Here is a 20,000-nt window from a genome sequence, read left to right on the forward strand (position 1 = left end):
GTAATTCCTTCTTCTTCTTCTACTTCCAGCAGTTTAGACACATCTAGGCATATTACTGCCCTCTGCAGGATGTACAATTAATTACAGAATTTCGAGAAACTCAAATTCTCAAATATAAACTAGTCACAGGCAGAAACAGAATAATAAACTTTTCAATCAGATGGTGGTTCTCTTGGTGGCCAAACAAAGATTTAATAGAGAAACAAAATATTTTTAAGTTAGACAGCCTCTTGAACAATATTCTTCTTTCACTTTTATATCAATTTCCACTCAGCAAAACATGCTGAACTGTCTCCGGACTACCACAGTCACATAATCCAGTTGGATATTTTCCTATTATCTTTAAGTAATAGTTTAGCCCACAATGCCCCGACCTAAGTCTTGTTAATTTCAACATCTCTATGATTTAAAGAGTAACAGTCTGAGACCTTTTTAACTAGAGGGTGACTAGAAAAGAAATGCCTTCCCTTTAATTCATTTTTCCAATCCTCTTGCCATTTCTTCTCTATGCCTTTTTTTTTATCCTATTTCTCAATTCTGCTCTGCCTAGGGGTATTCTAATCCCTACTTGCCCACTCTGTAAGGAAGACTTTGTAATGCCATCCGCAATTTTATTTCCCTCCACCCCAGCATGCCCAGGTATCCATGTAAATCTAACTTCACAACCCATCTTCCCTACTCTAAACAAAACTAAGAATCTCAATAATTATATCAGGACGAGCGTTTGATTTATTCCCTTTTATAGCCTCTAAGGCAGCAGCAGAATCTGAACAGATGACCCTGCATGGTCAAGAGTCTTCTATCCACCATAAGGACCAGAGGATTGCTAATAATTCTGTTGCAAAGACAGAAACACCATCTGAAACCCAGTGACCAATCTCAACTCCAAGTTGAGACACATACATCCCAAATCCTACCTTATTACTGCTCTCGGAGTCCACTGTGTCATCAGTAAAAGTCTTCAGATAAGATCACCACTTATTATTTAAATACTCATTTACAATCGCTGTTGAGATTGCTCTGCTTCCTTGAAGCTGAAAGAGGAGGAATAGATCTACTTCTGGTTCTGGCAAAAGCCAGAAAGGAATGGGTGGCAAGCAAATTTGGTCAGCTACATATTCCTCAATCAGTTTCAATTTCACAGCCCAGATATTAACCAAATCTAAAAATGGATATCTTTTAATTTTACTTTGGCACTCCAACATCTCCTGCAAAAGACATTTTGATGGACAGCTGTGACTGAAGCCATTTAGTTTTACCCAATACTGCAGGCCCAACTTAACTCATCTTAAATGTAGAGGCACTTCTCCCATCTCCACACATAGTGCAGGGACTGATGTTGTTCTGAAAGCTCCACAACAGAGTCTAAGTGCTTTGTACTACAGTCTAATTTTTCAAGAACTACCGTAACAGCGGAACCATAAGCAATACAACCATAATCAATTACTGATCTAATCATAGCTAGAGATATTAAGAACATAGTTCCCCCCCCCACTCCCCAGTCACACCCAGCCATACTTCTCATAACATTTAAAACTTTTTCACACTTTCCAATTGTTTTATCTATATGAACCCTCCAAGTCTTTCATCAAACCAGACACCTAAAAACTTGAATACCTTGACTCTTTCTAATGGAGAATCATATAGACACTATTCACAATCAGGAATCTTTCTTCTAAAGCCAAAAATCATATATTTGGACTTAGAAGCAGAAATCCTGAAACCCCATTTGTTTGCCCGGTTTGTCATAGTTCCTTGTTGCAATTCCAGGGTTTTTATCCTGCATTTACTGAAGGGCAGCAGGTGTGTGTAATTTGCTGAATTGGGAACGATTGGAAATCAGGCAAGGGGATTTAAGGCTCAATTAAAGAGGTAATTGGGAATAACCAGATGGGACCATGATAAATCAGTAGTTTTCATGAAATTCTACATAGCACTGATACTGAAGATCTTTTGTGCAAAGGTAAGACAACAAACCTAAATTAACCTCAGCCCATCTTGGCCCTCTCCTCCACAATTTCTATCAGCACAGGTATATTACAGACTGGTGCTTAGCCCCCTGCTCGGCTCACTTTAGTTCAAATAGCTCTAATGCCATTTTTCAAGTTTGCTGATGACACAATGGTCGTAGGTTGAATCAAAGGTGGTAACAAATCAGCAAATAGGAGGGAGAATGAAAATCTGGCTGAGTGGTGCCGCAACAAGAACGTCGTGCTCAATGTCAGCAAGACCAAGGAGCTGATTATTGATGTCAGGAGGAAGAAACCAGTCCATGAGCCAGTTCACATTGGAGGAGCAGAGGTGGAAAGGTTCAACAACTTTAAATTCCTCAGTGTTACCTTTTCATAGAACCTGTCCTGGGCCCAGCAAGTACATGCAATTATGCAGAAAGCATAGCAGCACCTCTACTTAGGAGTTTGTGAAGATTCAGCATGACATCTAAAACTTGGACAAACCTCTATAGATGTGTGAGGAAGAGTATATTGACTGCCTGTATCAGAACCTGGTATGGAAAAACCAATGCACTTGAATGGAAAATGCTACAAAAAGTACTGGATACAACCCAGTGCATCACGAGTAAAACCTTACTCACTATTGAGCACATCTACACAGAGCATTGTCACAGGCAATCAGTATCCATTATCAGGGACCCCCCCCCCCCCCCCCAAAAAAAAATCATCCAGTTCATGCTCTCTTCTTACTGCTGCCATCAGAAAGAAGGGGCAGAAGCCTCAGGACTCGCACCACCAGGTTCAGGAGCAGTTATTACCCCTCAACCATCAGGCTCTTGAACCAAAGGATATAGCTTCACTCAACTGCCACTTGCCCCACCATTGAAATGTTCTCACAACCTATGGACTCACTTTCAAGGAATCTCTCATGGTCTTGATATTTATTGTTTATTATTTCTTTCTTTTTGTGTTTGCATTTGCACAGTTTGTTGTCTTTTGCACATTGGTTGAACATCTAGTTGGTGTGGTCTTTGACTGGTTCTACTATGGTTATTATTCTATTATGGATTATTGAGTATGCACACAAACTTAATTTCAATGCTGTATATGGTGACATGTACTTTGATAACAAATTTACTTTGAATTTTGAATGTATGCTTATACTAATGAAATGTTGCACGTCTTGCAGCCTTTTATCAAAAGCAAAGCATTTCACGAAAATGGTTTGGCCTCTTTCACTCTTATGTTGATCAATTTCTTATTCTTTCACACTGGTCGTTCCATTGTCCTTCAATATCATAGGATGTTGTTTATCTATTTAGCCATTCTGATCAATAAAGCTATTCGGAAATGCATATTCACAAATGTATCACTGCTCAGAAGTAGAACTATAGTACTGCATTCTTGTGATGTAAAATAGATCAGAGTTCTTAATTAACACCAGTGTGCAAGAGCTTGCCAAACAGGCACCTTCTGAGTTTGTTCTTACTGGTCAATTACAAGTTTCCTAATGACTACAGTCACACATGACTGAATTACCCAGGGTCCAAAGTTTTCAAAGGTAACGGTTGAGAGCAATCATAAACATAACTCAAAAATAATTTTATTCATTGTATCCAAGGGAACAGTCAGTGAAAACTAGCTTAATGATTATGTCAGTGGACTAGTAATCAGAAGGTCAGGGCTAGAGGAGACATAAGTTTAAATCCCATTATGGCAGCTGGGGAATTTAAATTTATTAAATAATCGGAGATACAAAGCTGGTATGAGCAATGAAAAACACTTGATTCTTGTAGAATGTTACTTGCACTGTTGGGTCCCTTTTCTGAAGGGATTCTGTTGCCCCTTGCTGGTTCATCTCGCGTATTATCCAATCCCACAACATTGAATTAAGATTCGAGATCATAGCACAGGAACAGACTCTTTATCCCACCATGTCTGTAGCAGCTATGATACCAATATAATTAATCCCATCTGCCTGCTAGTGTTCTATATCCCTCTTCACTGTCTGTTCATGCGTCTGTCTAAATGCCTCTTAAACATTGCCATTATATCTATTTCTACTACTCTAATGGCAGCACATTCCCGTTGCCCATCACTCTCTGTGTCAAAAAAATTTGCCTCGCACGTCTCCCTTAAACTGTCAAACACATAAAACGCTGGAGGAACTCAGCATCAGGTTGCATCTATGGTATAGAATAAACACGACGTTTCAGGCCGAGACCTTTCTTCAGGACTAAGATGCCAGAATAAAAAGGTGGGGTGAGGGGCTAGTTAGAGGCTAGTTAGAAGGTGAAACCAGGTAAACGTGGATCTTCAAGGGCAGGAGGGGAGAATGAACCATAGAAGGGGGGGGGGGGGACCCATAAAGATGTGCCAGGGTAGACAAATCCAGTCTGGGAAAGGAGTGTGTCCTCCCAATCGATGTCTCACAGATTTGTATATACTTCTATCGGTTTGTCCCTCAGCCTTTCCTGCTCTATTGAAAACAATCCAAATTTGTCCAGCCTTATAGCTAATACTCTCCAATCCAGGCAGCATCCTGGTGAATCTCCTCGGCACCCTCCCCACGGCCTACTGTAATGTGGTGACCAGAGGTGCATGCAATACTCCCAGTTTGGCCTCAATAAAGTTTTATGCAGCTGCCACAGTTTTCATCTGTCCCAACTGACAGAGCCAAGCTCACCATAGTCCTTCCACTTATGTTGCTACTTTCAGGAAGCTATGGACTTGCATGTCAAGATCCAGCTGTGCACCCACACTGCTGGGGGGGGGGGCGGGGGGGTCCTGCCGTATTCTCTTGGACTTGACTCCCAAGCTGCAACACCTGACACTTGTCTGATTAAGCTCCATCTGCCATTTCTCCGCAAACAAGAGAAAATCTGCAGATGCTGGAAATCCAAGTGACACACACACACACACAAAGCTGGAGGAACTCAGCAGGCCAGGCAGCATCTATGGGTGGGGGGGGGGGGGGCAAGTACAGTCGGCATTTCAGGCTCAGGCCAAGAGCATTTAGCAGGAATGGAGGGAAAAAAAAGCTGAGAAGTAGATTTAAATGGTGGGTGGTGGGGAGGGAGAGGAGAGAGAACAACCAGTTGAGAGGTGAAACCTGGAGGGATTTCTCCACCCGCATTTCCAGCTAATTTATATTTCTTTCTATCCTTTCGCAACCTTCCACACTATGCACATCTTCACTAATATTCTTGTCATCTGTAAACTTACTGATTAGACTTCCTATATTTTCATAAAGATTATTTGTATAAGACAACCGAGGTCCCAGCACTGATCCTTGTGGAAAAACGCTGATCACTGACCTCCAGTCAGATAAACACGATTCTGCCACTACTCTCTGTCTTCTAAAACCAAGCCGGTTTTTATCCAATCTAAAATGCACCATAGATCCAATGTGACTAAATATTATGGACCAGCAAAGGACCTTGTCTAGTGTTTATTTTTAAAGTCCACGTAGATAATATTCTAACTACACTCTCATTTACCCTTGCCTTTAAAGAGAAAGGAAAATAAAGAGATGCATAGTGGGTGGCCATTTATCCTCATTCAGCTTTCTGGGGGAGCTCAGGACTAAAGGGCACAGCCTCAGAAACGAGAGACTTCCCTTAAAAGCGGTGGTGCGGAGGAATTTCTTAGCCAGAGGTTGGTGACTCTGGAATTCATTGCCATGGATGGCTATGGAGCCCAAGTCATTGGGTATATTTAAAATGTAGGTTGATAGGTTCTTAATTAGTAAGGGTGTCAAAAGGTACGGGGAATGGGGTTGAGCGAAATAATAAATCTAACATGATGGAATAGTGGAGTAGACTCAATGGGCCGAATAGCCTAATTCTGCTCCTATGGCTTATGATCATCAATCATCTTCATTCCCTGTAATAAAATCAAGCAAATATCTGAGACAGGACACCCACCACACTCTCCCCTCACCTGCGCAAATTCATATTGACTGAGATGCCCATATTTATCCAAATATGAGATCTGAAGCCACTTAGATTAACTGCATTCTAAAAAAAAATGGTTCATCACTATCTACTCAAAGATAGACAGGGATGAATATGAAATGCTGGCCTTGCAGGTGACATCTACATCTGAATAAAAAACACATCAGCCTCAGACAAGCTGACCTATAAATGTTCAACTGTGTTCATTCCAGATGAGAAAGGAAGCTGCCACTCATATTCCTCATTGTTTGCTAACAAATTGGCTTGAGATCAGCTGGCAGATGATATGATTCAAATCTGTAAAATCATATGCTCATAATTCAGACAGCCTTGGATTTTGGAGAAGAGGACATGGCTCAATGTGATTATTCCAAATTCTTCCAGCAATTTCAAAAATGTTGTACAAAATAAGAAGTCGTGGATGTTCTAAAAATGAAGCTCAGGTTATTGGAAGTAATCTGTGGAGGGGAAAAACCAAGCTAATATTCTTGGCCAATTACCTTTCAGCAGATTATCAAAGAATTTGTTAGTAAATGGGTATAGAATAAACTAAGTCACAGCTAGTTCCCCCTTCCACATGATACTCTGCACTTGCAGTTTCGCAGTTAGTAGTTTTATTTGAAGAATATACTGTCTGCACCAATTTCTTTCACTTTTCATTGTATATTTGCAAGTTTATTGCAATTAACTACTTATTAAATGGGGGTTACATTGTGCAGTAAAAATAGGGTGCCAGAGATATTGAGTCTGTATGCTACAGATATACTTTGGGCAAAATTTAGAAACGGAAATTCTAGCAATGTAAGAAAGGCCCACAGGATGGATTACTGGGATTTGAGGATTGTACTATGAAGAGTATGGGGTAGTGTAGCATTTACTGTATATGAAGAAATGCTTTCATATAAAATATTAAATTTTGATAACTGGGAATAGATGCTGAGAAACTCTTTTTGTTGGCTGGAAGATTTAAATCGAGGGGATCAGGTCACAAGATAGGGTATCACTGATTTATATCTAAAATACAGAGAAAATACCTTACTCAGATAGTTTTTCATCGCTAGAATTTCATAATCTAGAGAGGTCCAGAAATTCAGTTGTTTGGTGAACTTAAGGATGAAACCAAAATATACTTTGTAGAAAGCAATGAAAGATGGAGGGATGAGGCAAGAATGTGAACTAAGGATCTGTGATCTTAGTCCTATCACAGAAAATGGTGCATCTCCACTATTCTCCGTCTTGGTGGGTTGTAGAGGCTAGATGGCTGAAGGCACTTAAGGAAGGAGTCAAGGCAAAAGATTGAGCAACAAGAAAGAGTTGAGACCTTGGGCAGATCAGCCCTGATCATGTTGAATGGCAGGGCAGGTCTGTAGGACTTACTCCAGCTCCTATTTTGTTCCTATTGTGTTCTTCTGCGGCATTTCTCATTATATTTCTTACATTCTTCATAAAACAACAAAATAACATAGTCAGTATATAATTGAATATTGTTACATGTTCTTGTGTTCTCTGCTCTTACTGCAAAGTATCTTTGTGAAGGTACTTGTGAAAATGTAAATATTTAAAGATGGCATACCTCGGAAAGTGGCATAATTGTCTTAAGAGAGAACTAGGAAGTGCTTCACAATGGTTAAGCTTAAATTTATATATCATTCAATAAAAGGGATTAAAGTTTCAAATCTTCCCTCATAGAACTAGCTTAGGTTAATTATGCAGAAAAGAAGGTTTAGCTAGGGCTGCAGAGCCGTGTGGGAAATGATGAATGCCATTCTGTGCTGTACTATGTCTGATATATATTTTAACATAGACACCCTTCCAGTACAAATTCTAACACCCTGCTTATTACATTCTATACACCAGATATGGCAGCATTGAACTGTAACTATTGCCAGTCTTTCTTGCAATCTTCAAAAGAAAAGGTTATCTCTCAGTGAAGCATTATGCAAGGGATTTGGGTATCCCTGAACACACATCACTGAAGTCTAATGCCCAGGGACAAGAAGTAATCTAAACAGAAAATAGAACATTGACCTTTAACTCAATTTTACTGGAATCTAGAGGGGAGGGCCTGATGGTTTAGTTGTTAAAAGCTTTAGTCCAATCTTCTCTGGGACATTATGTTCAGTTCTGGGTAATACACTTTAGAAACAAGAGAAGCTGGGAAATTCACCTCCTACAAATATCGCATGTAGTAGAGGCAGCACATTGTTCTTTCTGTTCAGCTGGAGATGGAAGTCTAGGCAAGAGTTGATCTGGGAAAGTGAAAAGGGTGCCGTTATGATGTCATGTCCCATGGGTGAGGCTAGATTTTCCCTAACTATACAGGATGATTAGGTTTAAACTAAAGAAAATAATGCTTTTCATCCAGCCCAGGGGTTTCCAACCATTTTTATGCTATGGACTAATACCATTAAGCAAGGGGCTGTGGACACCAAGTTGGGAACCCCTGATCTCACCTATTTTCTCTTGCAGGAAGGATGAGAACAAAGGGGGATGTTCAACCTATTCAGCAGTGCTATTCAGAAATACTTTTTCCATAAACATATGGATGAGCATATCTGAATGAATACTGAGACCAATTATGGGTCTGACCAGCTTCGTGTCCTCGTCATAGGAAGGTGTGGAGATTCAACTTCAGCTTAACAGGCTTGGAGGCCTAATATATGAAAGCAGATGGAATGAAATTGGCCTGCACTTCTCTGCGTTTACAAGGCTGAAGGGAATCTAACTGAAATCCTTGTAACAATGAGGCTTCAGCTCAAAGGAGGCTTCTGCTCAAAAGAGGCATTGGCTACGATTCTGTTAAGGCTTCCTTTTTTTTCCTCTGACAGTATCTAGAACAGTAAATAGCCATTGTGTGCGCTTCGTGTCGGATGCTGGACATGAAGTTGCAGGGGGTGAGCAACTGGGTGACTGTCGGGAGAAATGGAAATGTGAATTTGCAGTTAGTGCAGAGCACCCCTGTATCCATTCCCCTCAGTAATAAATATACAGTTTTAGATACTGTTGTGGGGGATGACCACCCAGGGGAATGCCACAGAGACCACGTTACTGGCACTGAACACGGGTCTGTGGTGCAGAAGGGAGAGGGGGGAGCGGTAGTGATAGTGGACTCAATAGTCAGGGGAACAGATAAGAGATTCTGTGGATGAGAACGGGACACCCAGATGGTGTGTTACTTCCCAGGTGCCAGGGTCAAGGACATCTCAGATCATGTCCACAGCACTTGGAGGGGGAGGGAGCAGCCAGATGTCTTAGTACATATTGGTACCAATGACATAGGAAGGAAAAGCTAAGAAGTCCTGAAAAGAGAATTTATAGGCAGAAAGCTAAGAAATAGGACCTCCAGGGTAGTAATTTCTGGATTGCCTCCTGTGCCACATGCCACTGAAGGTAGAAACAGGGTGGTTTAGCAGATGTCTACATGGCTGAGAAGCTGGTGCAGGGGGCAAGGCTTCAGATTCTTGGATCATTGGGATCTCTTTTGGGGGAGGTACAATCCGTACAAAAGTGAACCTGAATTCGAGGGGACCAATATTCTCACGGGCAGGTTTGTTAGAGCGGTTGGGAAGGGTTTAAACTAATTTGGCAGGGAGGTGGGAATCGGAGATAAGACAGACGGTAAAAAAGGAAAGATAGTGTGCAGTCAGACTGTCAGGAAGGGCAGGAAGATGATAGGACAAACTGCAGTCAGCAGGATAAGCATCAGTGCATTATGGATGCAGAATTAAAAAGGATAGCAAATACAGTACACAAAGTGTTGTATCTTAACGCACAGAGTATAAGAAATAAGGTGGATGATCTTGTTGCACTATTACAGATTGTCAGGTATTATGTTACTGAACCATGGCTAGGGATCGTTGTAGTTGGGAGCTGAATGTCCAAGGTTACCTGCTGTATCGGAGGGAGCGGTACATAGGTATAGGGAGCAGCGTGGTTCTGCTGGTAAAGAACGTCATCAAATCAGTAGAAAGATGTGATGTAGGACTGGAAGATGTTTAATCCTTGTAGGACCCTGATGGCAGTTATATACAGGCCTTCCAACAGTAGTTGGGATGCAGACCACAGACTACAATGGTAATGGTGTCAAAAGGGGAATGTTATGATAGTCATGGGAAATTTTAACATGCAGGAAAAATCAGGTTGGTAATGGATCTCAAGAGAATGGATTTGTCGAAAGTCTCCAAGATGGCTCGTCAGAGAAGTTTGTCATTGAGCCTACTTGACTATACTGGATTGGGTGTTATGCAATGAACCGGAGGTGATTAGGGAGCTTAAGGTAAAAGACCCCTTAGGAGGCAGGATCACAATATGATTGAGTTCAACTTGAAATTTGATAGGAAGGAAGTCTGATGTAGCAGTATTTCAGTGGAGTAAAGGAAATTACGGTCTTTGAGAGATGGGTTGGCCAAAGTAAATTGGAAGGGGATGACGGCAGAGATGACAACAGAGCAGCAGTGGCATAAATTTCTGGGAAAAATGAGGAAGGTGAATGATAGATGTATTCCAAAAATGAAGAAATACTCAAATGCAAAATAGTACAACCATGGCTAACAAGGGAAGTCAGAGATAATGTAAAAGCAAAAGAGAAGGCATACAACAAGGCAAAAATTAGTGGGAAGACAAAGGATTGGGAAACTTTCAAAAAGCTACCAAGTGCAACATTCGGAGGGAAAATATAAAATATGAAAACAAGCTAGCAAACAATATCAAAGTGGATAGTAAAAGCATTTTCAAGTATGTAAAAAAAAAAGGAGAAATGAAAGTGGATATAGGACCACTTGAAAATGAGTATTTTGCATCAGTCTTCACTGTGGAAGACACTAGTAAAGTGTTGGGGTTCTTTGAGGAGATTACAAGTGGGATAGATATAGGGGTTGCAGTGGATGTTGTATATTTGGACTTTCAGAAGTCCTTTAACAAGGTGCCACACATGAGGCCGCTTACCAAGTTAAGAGCCCGTAGTATTACAGGAAAGTTACTAGCATGGTTAGAGCATTGGCGGATTGGTAGGAGGTAACGACTGGGAATAAAAGGATCCTGACCTGGTTGGCTGCCAGTAACAAGTGGTGTTTCACAGCAGTCAGTGGTAGCACCGCTTCTTTATATCACTGTTGTATATCACTGATTTGAGTAATGGAATAAATGGCCTTGTTGCCAGGCTTGGAGATGATACAAAGATTGGGCAAGTAGTGTCGAGGAAACAGGTAGGCTGCAGAAGGACTTAAAACAAATTAGGAGAATGGGCAAGAGAATGGCAAATGAAATACAATGTTGGAAAATTCATGGTCATGCTCTTTGGTAGAAGAAATAAATGTGCAGACTATTTTCTGAATGGGGAAATAATCCAAAACATTGGGATGTAAAAGGACTTGAGAGTCCTTGTGCAGAACAACTTAAAGGTTAACTGGCAGGTTGAGTCAGTGGTGAGGAAGGCAAATGCAATGTTAGCATTCTTTTCAAGAGGTCTGGAATACAAGAGAAGCAATGTCATGCTGAGGCTTCAATAAAGCACTAGTGAGGCCTCACCTTGAGTATTATGAACAGTTTTGGGCTCCTCATCTAAGAAACGATGTGCTGACATTGGAGAGAGTTCAGGGGAGGTTCACAAGGATGACTCCAGGAATGAAAAGGTTATTATGCAAGGAATGTTTGATGGCTCTGGGTCCGTACTCACTGGAATTTAGAAGGATGAAGGGTGTATCTCATTGAAACCTTTTGAATGTTGAAAGGCCTAGGCAGAGTAGATGTGGAAAGTTTGTTTCCAATAGTGGGAGAGTCTAGGACAAGAGGGCACAGCCTCACGATAGAGGGGCATCCATTTAAAACATGGATGCGGAGAAATTTCTTTAGCCGGCGGGTGATGAATTTGTGGAATTTGTTGCTGCAGATGGCTGTGGAGACCAGGTCAATGAGTATATTTAAAGCAGAGCTTGATAGGCTCTTGATTGGACACAGCATGAAAGGTTACGGAGAGAAGTCCGGGGAGTGGGGCTAAGGGGGGGAGAATAGGATCAGCAATAATTGAATGGTGGATCAGACTTGATGAACCAAATGGCCTCTGATTCTGCTCCTATGACTTATGGTCTAATAACCCAGAAAAGTTGTTTTCACATTTAATAGATAATTGAATGAACGAAAACATTGTGCCTATAGAAACAATTTTCTAACCAGAGTTTTCAGACCTGGTCGAATGGGCAGTATAATTTTTTGTTTTCCTTGTAGTTTAACTTTCTTGTGCTTGTTTGTATATTTATATGATCATGTGATTGTTCAGTGAGCTTTTCAGTTGTTACAACTATCTCGGTATATTTTTGGACACTTTTTGGTTTCAGTCGGTGATTGTCATATTACTTGAATGGGGCTATCTTGTTGATTACTTAAAGCAATAGAATTTCAATGTGCTATCAGTGGTCCAGTATAAGAAGACCAGTAACTTTGTTCATTCTCTTTTTTTCATTCTCTGCTCTCTTTCTCCGCACTTTTCGTTATCACTCTTCATCTCTCACCATGCTTCTCCCCTTACTTCCTTTGTACATGAAGAACTTAGTGAACCAATTGTAAGTAACAAGTTTATGCCTCATTCTTAACTTCCAAAGAAACTTTGGATCACAAAAGCATAAGGGTCCAACTTTGGCATGCTGCACCAATCAGGAAATAGAAGAAGCTCTGTGATCAAAATCTCTAGCCTTCAGCAATGTATATTAAAGAAATTTGCTCTGCACTCCTTCAACATTAATTAATCTGAGGTCCATTTGAAAATTAAGATGGAATCCTTAACACATGTCATTGGGAATGACTGAAGCATTTAGCCTGTTCTGATTAAACACATGAATTAGCAGACATTTACAGTATTTTCTAAAATCCCATTCACTCTGCTTTTCTGATATGTGAAACAATTCTTGCATGTCTGACCTATTTTGGGATTGGTGCCTGCACTTGATAAACTAGTTATTCACTCATGTAGTAACTTCAGTGCCAAACATTTCAATTTATTTTTTAAGAGACAGTGTCCAGCTGTAATGCATGGAAGAAGTTTGGATTGATGCCCACTCTCTGATGTAGCTGACCTCCACTTGACAGTCATGAATGGAGCTGCAGCAGGAGTTTGTCAGGGTTCCCACTCCTAATTGCTGCCCCCCCTATCTCAAGTTGATAAGTGTGTGCATGTAGATATGGTTGGGTACAAGTTCAAACTTGGATGTCTTTTGTGGTTGAATAGTGTGACAACAGTTGCTGTGCAAATTCTGTGTTGTGCGTGTTACCTGGAATTTCCAACATCTTCAGAATATTTTGTGTTTATGATTATGCTGTTGTAAATAACTATCCGACTGAATCTGGGCACCATGGTAGCATAGTGGTTTGCATGAGGCTATTACAACTCAGGGCATTTCGGAGTTCAGAGTTCAATTCCGGTGCCATCTGAAAGGAGTTTGTATGTTCTCCCCTTGAACTGTGTCAGTTTCATTTGGGCACTCTGATTTCCTTTCGCAGTTAGTTAGTAGGTTAATTGGCCATTGTAAATTGCCCTGTGATTAGGCCAATGTTAAATAGGTGGGTTGCTGGGCAGTACTACTTGTTAGGCCAAAAGGGCCTGTTCTGTGCTGTATCGCTTAATAAAATAAATGGAAGTCTAGGAAACCGTTTCATCTCTATGGATGCATTTTCCCAAAGGAATCATTTCCAAAAAGGGTAAGTGCATAGGGCCAAAGAATATGAACCCTATTGAGTGTTAGCTTCCCATTCCAAATGTACTGAGTCCAATCCATCTAATTCATATCACACACCAGGCAAAGCAATGAAATAGCCAACCGGAAGGAAATCAATCAGATATTTATTACAAAAAGAACTTGTTCTTTTTGTAAAAAGTCTGCTAAGTGTTCCAGAAGAGCATCATTAAACAACTTTCAGCATCAAGTCACAGCAGGCTTGCTGATCAAAAGCTGGTCAAAGAGAGAGAGGAGCTGAGGCAGAGAAAGGAATTCCAGGCATGAAGGAAGAGGCAACTAAGACTCCTTGCCTTCGGTGGAAGGACTAAAATTGGTGACGTGGAACACAGTAAGTCACAGAGGGATATAAAGCTAAAGGTTAGTGGACATGGAAATTTAAGTCATAATCAGAGTGCAAAAATGTTTTTTTTAGAGTTTTAGTTTGAGATTATTCTGAATCACTTTACAAGGCCCATCAACTCTGCTAAGACCACTATATACAAGTTAGAAATGAAGCTTAAGCATTGCTCATTCACTTTAAATGCATTGAACTCAGTTAATTGTAGCACTGTTCTTAACCATTCAAATTTTCTCCCTTGAGTATAGATAATTTTGTCATGTAAGCAGCCCATTATCCCGAATATACAGTCATTTAGGATTCCATATCACAGAGTAGCTAGAATTTTTTTAGCAACCTTATTATGTAGCATGTAGAACAGAATGCAACTTCAGTTCTAATATACTGTTGGGTCATTTAAATTTAGTGAGAGGTGTTCCAAAATGTAAACTCTTTCATATTGTTATGCTCCAGTGCATTCTTCTAAGTAATAGGAGCATGTATGAAGTAATTATACTAAACATCTGTTGAATGTATAACCAGTGCAGTAACAGTGAATAAAGAGCAATGCTTGTGCTTTTAATGTTTATTGCTGATAGGAGCTGCACTATCAGAAGTCAATATAAATCAATGAAATGGATGGACAGAAAAATACCAGCTGGCCTGTCACATCTTCTCACAATATAATGGTCAAGCCAGATGATCATAATTAAAAACTCTTCTAGCTTATTGCTAATGCACTTCTCACGTCTTACCTGTTCTTGCAGATTGAAATGACCCGAAAGATCCAGGAGTGGGAGAAATTAAACAGGAATAGTAAGAGGAAAAAAGCTAAAAATACATCCTTAAGCCTGCTTCAGCAGATCGTATTTAACAAGAGCAACTAATAAAGGCACTTGGGTACTATACATTCATTGAAATAGTGAATGTTGGCTAACAGTGTGGAGATGCCACATACCATCAAAGCAGTAATCTCATCTCCATTGGTACCATCAACACATGTACTTTATTAGATCCACCTGTACACCTGTTCATTAATGCAAATATCCAAATAGTCAACCATGTGGCAGAAAGTCAATTCGTAAAAGCACGCAGACATGGTCCAGAGGTTCAATTGTTGTTCAAACCAAACATCAGGATGGGGAAGAAATGTGTTCTAAGTGACTTTGACTGTGGAATGATTGTTGCTGCTATGTGGGTGGTTTGAGTATCTCAGAAACTGCTGATCTCCTGGGATTTTCATACATAGCAGTCTCCAGAGCTTACAGAGAATGGTCCAAAAAAAAACCAGAAAAAAAAAATGAGTGGCAGTTCTGTGGATGAAAATGCCTTGCTAATGAGAGAGGTCAGTGGAGAATGACCAGACTGGTTCAAGCTGCCAGGAAGGTGACATTGACTCAAATAACCATGCATCATGACAGTGGTGCGCAAAAGAGCAACTACGAACACAACACATTGAACCTTGAAGTGGATGGTCTACAGCCGCAGACGACCACGATCATACACTCAGTGGCCATTTTATTTAGTACAGGAGGTGACTAATAATGTGGCCACCGAGTATAGATGGCTTGAGGTTGAATTTAGCCATGGTGTGTGTTGGTATGTGACTAAATGGATCACTCATTCCCCAGCCCACCCACTGCATTACTCTTTTTTTTTAATTTTGGGCCAGTCTCTCTTCAGGAGATATCAGTAAAGTACAGGCTCCATCCTAAAGTAACTTGCCTATTACACACTTTAAAAATCCAGGCAGATGCTATGAAGTGGAATTGCCTTGCAGTGGATAGAAGTAGGCGGGCAGTTCCTAATGGAAGAATATCTCAGGGAGGGGTTTCAGCCAATGAAAATGCAGCTTAATATGTAAAAGTTTAATAACAGGAGTGACTCCAATTAAATACTGCAGAATGGTTTTGGATTATCATCAGCCATTCAGCTAATAGGAATATTCTCTTAAGTGCTGTGAACTGTGCCAATGATCTAGCACCAGTATAATGCTGCATGAGCTATTAAGCAGAGTGACCTTTCAATTAGTTCCATTTTTTCATGCTAAAGTTAGCTCTTCCACTGAGAGCATTTGTGAAAGCATCGTAACAACTTCTGTGTCAACCAACATCTGATTTTTCCCCAAAAAAACATTTTTAAAATAAACTGGAGGAGCAAGACCTCATATACCATTAGGATAGCTTCAAACTTGAACATCAATTTTTTTTTCCTCCTGGTAATTTTTTTTCTTTTCCCTCCCCCCTTCCTCTTCTATTCCCCACCCTGGCATCTTATCTCTTCTCTACACCTGTCTATCACTTACCCCTCCTGTCCCTCTTTCTTCCTTTTCTCTCCTCTCCCATCATATTCCTTCTTCTCCAGCCCTTTACTTTCCCACAACACCTGGCTTCACCTACCGCCTTCTAACTTGTCCTAATTCCCTTCCCCATCTTTTAATTCTGGCACCTTCCCCCTTGCTTTCCAGTCCTGATGAAGGGTCTCAGCCTGAAATATTGAGTGTTTAATCATTTTCATAGATGCTGCCTGACCGGCTGAATTCCTCCAGCATTTTGTTCATGTTGTTCTGTTTTTCCCCTCTCTTTCACTGATTTTGGTTCTTGTTTATTCCTTTCTGTGAATTTTAGCCAGGAAAGTAAAATGTCATAGAGCTGTAGAGCACTACAGCACAGATGCAAGCTTTTCGGCCCATCTAGTCCATGACAAACCCTTAATCTGCCTAGTCCAATCGACATGCACCTGGACCATAGCCCTCCATACCCCTCCCATCCACGTACCTACCCAAATTACTCTTAAATGTTGAAATTGCACTCTCATCCATCACTTCCACTGGCAGCTCATTCCACATGCTCCCCACCCCTGAGTGAAGATGTTTCCCCTCATGTTCCCCTTAAACATTTTACCCTTCACCTTAAACCTATGACCTCTAGTTCTAGTCTTACCCGACCTCAATTAATAAAGGCTGCTTGCATTTACCTTATCTATGCCTCTGATAATTTTGTAGACCTCTGTCAGATCTCCCCTCATTCTCCTATCTCAAGCATTCAATGGCACAAAACAATATAGAGACTTACAAAAAATAAATCATGAAAACATCCGGCAGCCTTTGAAAAGCAAGACAGTTGTTCCAAGAAACCATGCCCTTGGAGCATCAGTTAGCTTTAGAGTCTCCTGACATGAAGTGTCCTGGGAATTAAACGTGGAAATTCAGGGAACGCAGGGAATTCATTCAGATACAGAGAGACAAAGACCATTTGGTTCCACAGAGGGTTAACCACTAGAAGCATGTTGTGCAGGATTACTTTACAGCTAAATATTTATATGCCAGGCAATTGAAATAAGTCATTTAGTGCAAAACTATTTTCTTGGTAAGATTCTATGAATATATTAGTTCTTTAGCCACAGATTTCTATGAATAAAGAAATAACATATTCCCAAAGTAATTGAATGTTTTCCCATTTAAATGTTATTCCCTTATTCTGTATGTTTTTTGCATATTAGATTTGCCCCACATGAATAAAAAGAATACACATGCTCTAAGTGTGTGCTACAGATTCAGCTGTTGTTGGGTCCATGCTTTGATCAACAGTCTGCCGGGTTCTGGTCGGATTCGGAGTAAGTGGGAGAAGCAGAGATCACTTCACCTGAGTGGGGCGAAGATGCCTGATCTGAAAATGATTTACAATTCGTGGGCAGCCTCGCCGTTTATTATCGACAATTCATGAAAGAACGCTGATTAGAAAGTAGCGGGGGATGGGGACAAGGAAGAATGCATTGCTTCAGACTTCAAAAGGGGGGGGGGGAGGTCAATCCATCACTGTGTATGCATGCATGCATATATGTGTGTGTGTGTGTGTGTGTTTTGGAGGGGTGGGGGAGGACGCAGAGGGAGGCTCTTAGAACAGAGAGCTCTTCACTGTAACACTCCCACTGAATTCACTTGCAAATTCCTCAGCCCTGAAAGACACAGGATTCCCACTGCCCCCTCGTCCGTGCAGAGCACAGACTGCACAGCAAGCATACAGCCTTGTCAGTCCTTCAGGCGGATGTTATTATTAATAATAATCAGAGAACCGAATGGTCACCAATCAACAAGCTGACGGGCAGAGAGAAATCTACCCCCCTCCCCTCACTCCACCACCTCTCTCTCTCGGCTGCGGGTCGCTGCTTCCAAGTGCCAAATAAAGGAGTGATGCTACGACCAGATGCCTGAACTAGACAGAAGAAGAAGTCAGCCTTGCTATCTCAACATTCCAAAAGCAACCGCAGCGCTGAACAGCAGCAGCGCCTTACTTTAGCGGTACTCTCTCTAGCCAGCCACATCAACCTACCTGATGGACAATGCGCGTTAGAGGTAAGTGCTCTCACTCTGGCATCGAGGCAGGGCTTTCTGTCGGATGTTTGTCCGCCGGTTAACAAAGATAACCCGGAGGGCATTTTGTTGTTTTTTTTTGCCCCCCCCCCCTCTGCATCCTTTGTCGCCGTGTGAAAACAGCGTCCGTGCTTGCCGCGGCTGTTGCGCTATGAGGCTCGACCGTGCCTTCACTCCGGCTGCCTCGGGCGGCTTTCAAATGCAGGGGGAGGCTCGCATGGGAACACTTGTCGGCGGGGACAGGATTCGGGGGAGCGGGGCGAGAGTTAGCTGAGCAATTTTGTTTTGCTCCAAAGTGGCTCGATTGCGCGGCGCCAAGTGGAAGCGAAATGCGTGTGGTTTGTGCGTGTTCCGGCTCAACTTTAATAGTTTGTGTTAATTCTCTGCACCTTGTGGCGAGGGGCGTGGGCCGAGGAGCGTTGTAACATCCCTCAGTAAGCTCCGTGTTATTGTGCGAGGTGAGGGTAGTCTGCTAAATTGCACCCCCTCCCTCCCCACTGTGTACACAGACCAGACACGCCAAAATAAAACGAATCGGCGGGATGCTGGTACTGAGGCAAAGCAGAGCGATTGGCGCGGTGGACGAGAGACAGGAGACTGGGTGGTGAGGGGGGGGGGGAGGTGATGTTGTGGGAGGGGTGGCTGCCACTTCGGTGTCTGTGTCTCTGCCCAAGGTCAACCCGGCATCTGGAGAACAGCATGCGATGAGGACGGAAGATAGAACGTAACCCGAGTTACCGCCGCTATAGACCCGACCCCAAAATGAGCAGAGTTTAGCATGGACAGGCTTTGTCGGAGCCAACTGCTGGCTTCATCACTTCCCATACGGCCACTCAATATTTAGCACGGAGCAGTTTTAATCCATTAGGTGTACAGGTGCACTCGCGTGCAGCACATCATTAAGTGTGCAGGTGCCCGAGTGTTTGCTGTGTGTACGCAGTGTATAATATATGTAGCGTTGTATTATACAGGATATCTAATATTTTGTGAGAGTGCGTGGTCTGTCCACTTCCTCACTAACGGTTTACAGAAAGATTGGTTTCTCCTGCATTATGCAGGCACGCCACCCGGCGCCCCCGACGAAACCGGTTTACTTTCCGTAATTGTTTTTTTTTCCCCCCTGAACGTTAAAAACCCTTTATATTTTCACCGAACTTTGAGCTCGCCTGCTTCTGTCGCGCTAGAAACCACAGGCGGGTGTCGTCTTGCGATTTGGCTGGGCTGTCAGGTGCTGTAAGTAACCCAAGTACTGGTCAGAAATCCCAGTGAATGTCAAGCCCCAGGGGAGGGAGTCACTAACAGGCTTGATTTAACTTGCCAGCGAGTTAACCCTCTAGAGACCGAATGCCCTTGGTTCGCCCTGCGACCGCAGAGTGGCCAAAATTCCCCCCTGAGGTAATTGCAGAACGGTTGCTCAGGAGAAGGCCATTCGGCCCATTTTACCCGTACCAGCTCTTTAAAAGAGGAGTCCATTGTACTGCATTTATTCATCCGATGGAAAAAGATAATTCCTCAACAGGAATATGATTCGGGAATGTAGGGGGCTTTAAGATTTGTACAAGGGATAAGTGTGTGTATTCAATGCTACTCTCGTCCATCGGTTGTCAGTGAACCTGACATTATGTGTGTTTGTTAAGGGGCTGAGCGCTCTACGTTCCTCGGTGTAATAAATGCAAC

The 20,000-nt window shown here is 41.9% G+C and overlaps 1 protein-coding gene across 3 annotated transcripts in view; it reads left to right on the forward strand.

The window, feature by feature from the left end:
* Positions 1–1,920: 1,920 nt before the first annotated feature.
* Positions 1,921–20,000, forward strand: part of LOC140713767 (cadherin-6-like) — a 213,570-nt gene continuing 195,490 nt past the window's right edge. The window contains exon 1 of one of the 3 annotated variants that reach the window (XM_073024272.1): positions 1,921–1,963. The gene's annotated coding sequence lies outside the window, so the exon portion shown is untranslated. Of the gene's footprint in view, positions 1,964–17,907; positions 18,306–19,427; positions 19,557–20,000 lie in introns of those variants that run through there. The other 2 variants (XM_073024268.1, XM_073024269.1) reach the window with 2 other exon arrangements.

The sequence above is a fragment of the Hemitrygon akajei genome, chromosome 20 (assembly GCF_048418815.1).
Source record: "Hemitrygon akajei chromosome 20, sHemAka1.3, whole genome shotgun sequence".
NCBI lineage: Eukaryota > Metazoa > Chordata > Chondrichthyes > Myliobatiformes > Dasyatidae > Hemitrygon > Hemitrygon akajei.